Here is a 5,265-nt window from a genome sequence, read left to right as displayed (position 1 = left end):
AGCCCCAGGGTGGTTGGGAGGTTTGGTGCTCAAGGACTGCAGCAAAGTGGGACATGCAAAGGAAAATAGCAGGAGCTGGTTTTATGTGTGCCGAGGAGTGACCCAAAGCTGTGACCTTGTGTGAGCGTGGCTGGAAGGTCAGAGCTGCCCTGAGACTCCTGGCAGATCCCAGGGGCAGAGCTGGGGTGGAATGCTCTGCCTCCCCTGCTCTGGGCATGTGTTCACCTCTCGGGCCAATGTCTGCACCTTTTCTGTGCCTGTGAGCCAGGGGTGCTCTGAGCTGCTCCTCCTGCTCCAAACACCTCCTGCTTAGTGCACTTGATTGCTTTTCTGGTGTGTGAGCCCCTTTGCTGGCTGGATGCAATGCAGAGCACACCTTCCCCCAGCCCTGGACTCTGCAGTGCCACCAACACAGGGAACGGAGCCTGAAGCTCCACCAGCCCAACAGGGACTGAAGGGGCCCCAGGGAGGCTCTCCCTGAACTCAGTTTTATTTCTGATGGTTCCTGGGCACTGCTGAGAACATCACCAGTAAATGATGACATTTTCTGAGGTCACCACTGCTGTAATTACAGGAGTGATCCCAAGCTTAACCTTGGGGATGAGCAGAGCTGCCCCGAGCAGCTGTGGTTTGGTGGTTGTGACTCATCACGAGAGCTCAGGGATGATTTATTCGTGCCACATTTATTGTTTGGAAAGCTCACTCAAATGCTGCTCTGGTAAGACTGAATAATTCAGCTGCCACTCTACTTTTGGTCTACTTTTGGTTCACTTTTGTTCTCTTCATTGCTTTCTCTCCTTGTTAAGAGCCTCATGTTCAGAGGTCTCACAGAATCGTGGAATGGTTTGGGTGGAGAGGAAACCTNTTTCTGCAGCAAAGGCTCCTCTCTGGTCATGTTCTGAGTGGCACTGAAGGCTATGGAAGGTGCCCTGTTGGTGCCAGGGAACAGTAAAGGCACGTCCCTGCTCCCCAGAGTGCCCTGCCTGGGGAAGGGTGTTTGGATGGCCATGGAGGGAGCATCTTGGCAGTACTCCAGGGGAGCTGCAAAGTGAGGGGAGGGATTTTGGGGACTGGGATTAGAGAATCTTTAAGGTCTCTTCCAACTCAAACCATTCTGTGATTTTCTTTTTTCTTTCTTTTTAGAAGCAATTTCCATGAATGCTGGTTTGTTTCTTTTTTTTTTTTTTTTTCCAGATGAGCTTTCTGGGCCCCTCCACACCAGGACTGTGTTCAGCCCTCACTATTTCCTGAGGGGCAGGAGCTGAGTTTGCTCCTATCAGCTCTGCAGACGTTTTGTTCCTTTTGCTGTCTGCGGAATCACTGCCAGAGTACGATGACAGGGAAAAAAATACAGCAACTCTGCCTCCCTTTCCAATGCAAGCCTTTTGCCAAAGCAATAAAATACTTTAAACAATGGCCAGTCATGACATAAACCAGCCCTGGAGCTGTCTGCCAAAATTCACCTCAAGAAAAAAGGTCCAGAAATAAACAGTAACCTATAAAAAGCCCCACAGACTGAAAGAGAGTCCTCTTAGTGTGTTAATTGCTTTCACATCTGGCTCTGAAATGAGGAGTGTGTAAGGCAAGGGGAGGCCACCACTAAGTCACTGCAGCTGAGCACAAAAGCATGTGTGGAGCATCAATCACCAGAGCCATCCACTTCTGCTCAGAGGTCTCAGACGCTGGGGCTCAGGTTTAAATGTTGTGTTTAAACTGCCCTGAAATAATGGGGCTGATGTTAATAAACAGCACATGCTTAAGCGCTTTCACAGGTGGGATATTTCAAGGTAAATGCAGGGGAACTGGTTCCATGTCCCTTTTCTTCCCTCCATCATTTGTGCAGCAGTGTTTGGGAAGCAGTCAGCCCCAGGGTGGTTGGGAGGTTTGGTGCTCAAGGACTGCAGCAAAGTGGGACATGCAAAGGAAAATAGCAGGAGCTGGTTTTATGTGTGCCGAGGAGTGACCCAAAGCTGTGACCTTGTGTGAGCGTGGCTGGAAGGTCAGAGCTGCCCTGAGACTCCTGGCAGATCCCAGGGGCAGAGCTGGGGTGGAATGCTCTGCCTCCCCTGCTCTGGGCATGTGTTCACCTCTCGGGCCAATGTCTGCACCTTTTCTGTGCCTGTGAGCCAGGGGTGCTCTGAGCTGCTCCTCCTGCTCCAAACACCTCCTGCTTAGTGCACTTGATTGCTTTTCTGGTGTGTGAGCCCCTTTGCTGGCTGGATGCAATGCAGAGCACACCTTCCCCCAGCCCTGGACTCTGCAGTGCCACCAACACAGGGAACGGAGCCTGAAGCTCCACCAGCCCAACAGGGACTGAAGGGGCCCCAGGGAGGCTCTCCCTGAACTCAGTTTTATTTCTGATGGTTCCTGGGCACTGCTGAGAACATCACCAGTAAATGATGACATTTTCTGAGGTCACCACTGCTTTAATTACAGGAGTGATCCCAAGCTTAACCTTGGGGATGAGCAGAGCTGCCCCGAGCAGCTGTGGTTTGGTGGTTGTGACTCATCACGAGAGCTCAGGGATGATTTATTCGTGCCACATTTATTGTTTGGAAAGCTCACTCAAATGCTGCTCTGGTAAGACTGAATAATTCAGCTGCCACTCTACTTTTGGTCTACTTTTGGTTCACTTTTGTTCTCTTCATTGCTTTCTCTCCTTGTTAAGAGCCTCATGTTCAGAGGTCTCACAGAATCGTGGAATGGTTTGGGTGGAGAGGAAACCTTAAGCCCCTCCAGTGCCACCCCTGCCATGGCAGGGACACCTCCCACTGTCCCAGGTCACTCCCAGCCCCAATGTCCAGCCTGGCCTTGGGCACTGCCAGGGATCCAGGGGCAGCCACAGCTGCTCTGGGCACCCTGTGCCAGGGCCTGCCCACCCTCCCAGGGAACAATTCCTGCCCAATATCCCATCCATCCCTGCCCTCTGGCACTGGGATCCATTCCCTGTGTCCTGTCCCTCCATCCCTTGTCCCCAKTCCCTCTCCAGCTCTCCTGGAGCCCCTTTAGGGTCTGGAAGGTTGTTCCACAAATCTTGTGTGGCTGCTGAGTCTGGAGGTAATTTTCCATGTTTGATATCTTTGGAATTCAGAACTGCAGGGATGGACTTTCAGTAGGTGTGGCYTTACTGGAGGACTGAGGATGTTTTTGAGAGAGTTTGGTCCATCTCTCCTGCGTCACTAAAGATCCAGGTCTGGGGTTCATTCTGTGAGTCTCATATAGGACATGAACTGTGCTTGCACCATCTGTCCAATCCTAAAAGGAGCATCCAGAACAGCTCAAACAATGCCCCATGGAGAGGCCAATTCCTTCCTGCTGCCTGGGAAGGACAATTATTTAGGGTCCCCTATGTGAACCCAGCTGGGGTGACTCCCATGCAGCCAAACTGGGGCTCATGGGCTGCTGTGTCCTGTGGCCTCCTGAGCGTCCCAGCAGCACCCTGGGGTGGGGACAGAGCTCTGCCAGTGGGAAATGTGTTTGTGTCTCCCCACACTGGGCCTCTCTGGTTGAACTCCATCCTTTCCCAGAGCCCTTGGRAAGGGTGGTGAAACACCTTCCTGAAGCTGGGACTGATCCCTCAGCTCCCAGCAGGGCTGGAGGTGGGATGTGCCCACTCCCTGGTGGGGCAATGAGAGGGAAATGAGGGTGATGGGCAGGACAGGGCTTTGCCTTTGCTCCCCTCACTGCCCCTGTCCACTTGGGGCTGGCTAAAACATGCCCTGAGTTTATTGATAGAAAATCAGGAGGCAAAAGGAACTCCCTCAGAAAATGCAGGTTCTGGGAAAACAATCACTAAATTCCTCARGAATGTTAAAAACAACCCAAAAATGAACATGAAACACACATACCAGGAATAATTCATGTAGGTGGCTGTCCCTGATTTGTGCAGAACATTTGGGTTGTTGCTCACGCCTTGTTCAGAACATGGGACACCCAGAGCCACTCCCACTGTGCAGAAAGGAAAGGTTTCCCCACACCCACATAAAAGGTTCTTCTAGGAACAGTCCCTGGGTCAGACCTGCAGAGATCTCCCCACCCTAAACAGAGCCAGGCAGAGCAGCCAGCTTCTGCCAGGACAACCTGCTGAGGGATTCTGGATTTGCAGCCATCGGAGGATGCCAAGAAAGTGACTCAAAGGAGTTGGAATTACCACACACTGGAATTTGGCATTGGCCCTTGTTTAGAGAGGACTRTTTTCCCTGCTGGGGCTCAGCTGGTGCCTGCAGAGCAGGGAGAGGTGGCTGCCAGCAGCCTGGGAAGCTGCTCTGTTTGACAAGTGCATCCCRGCAGGGTGGGGCCCGTTCAGGTGTGCAGGGGCTGTGGAGGAGCGGGCACAGTCACAGGAGCTTTTCAACCATGGAACAAGGACATGAGATCTCTGAGGGGCTGCTGCAGAGCGAGGGAGGGAGGCAGAACCCCAGGTGATCTCCAGGGGCTGCCCAGGTGCCAACCTGCCCAACCTCCTGTCCCTGTCCCCTGCCTTGCGTGTCCCCCCTCCTGCCAATCCCAGCTCTGGTGTGGCACTGGGGGCTCAGTGATGGCCACAACTCTCCTTTTCCACTGGCCACGAGCAGAGGCCAAAGCAGCCCAGGCCTCAGCCCTCTATGTTTGATGGTCAGATCARAATTTTCACCAGAATGTGGAAAGCCAGTAAATCCCTGGGAGGTGTTCTATGGCTCCTGATGGACCCTGCTGCAGGACCCTGCCCATGGCTCACACGTGGTTAACCTCTGGAATCCTGGTGGAATCACTAAAGTATCCCTGGACAGGAAAAGGCACTGCCTGGACCTTCAGGGGGCAGCAGGAGGTGCACTGCACACACTCTGGGGGTTTTTAATTCTCCATGAATTAATGTGACTTGGGAAAATGATTCTGCTRCTGAACAGAGGGTGGGAGCACCTSTCCCATGAAGAMAGGYTGAGGRAAGTGGGATTGTTCAACCTGAAGAACAGAAGGCTCTGGGGAAAGCTTRGAGGCCCTTCCAGGGCCTAAAGGGGCTTCAGGAGAGCTGGAGAGGGAMTGGGGACAAGGGMTGRAGGGASAGGACCCAGGGAATGGTTCCCAGTGCCAGAGGGCAGGGATGGATGGGATATTGGGCAGGAATTGTTCCCTGKKWGGRTGGGSAGGYCCTGGCACAGGGTGCCCAGAGCAGCTGTGGCTGCCCCTGGATCCCTGGCAGTGCCCAAGGCCAGGCTGGACATTGGGGCTGGGAGTGACCTGGGACAGTGGGAGGTGTCCCTGCCCTGGCAGGGGTGGCACTGGATG

This window comes from Malurus melanocephalus, unplaced genomic scaffold, assembly GCF_030028575.1.
Source record: "Malurus melanocephalus ecotype Western Australia unplaced genomic scaffold, MMel_1.1 scaffold_378, whole genome shotgun sequence".
Lineage (NCBI taxonomy): Eukaryota > Metazoa > Chordata > Aves > Passeriformes > Maluridae > Malurus > Malurus melanocephalus.
Note: the sequence above shows the minus strand (reverse complement) of the source record.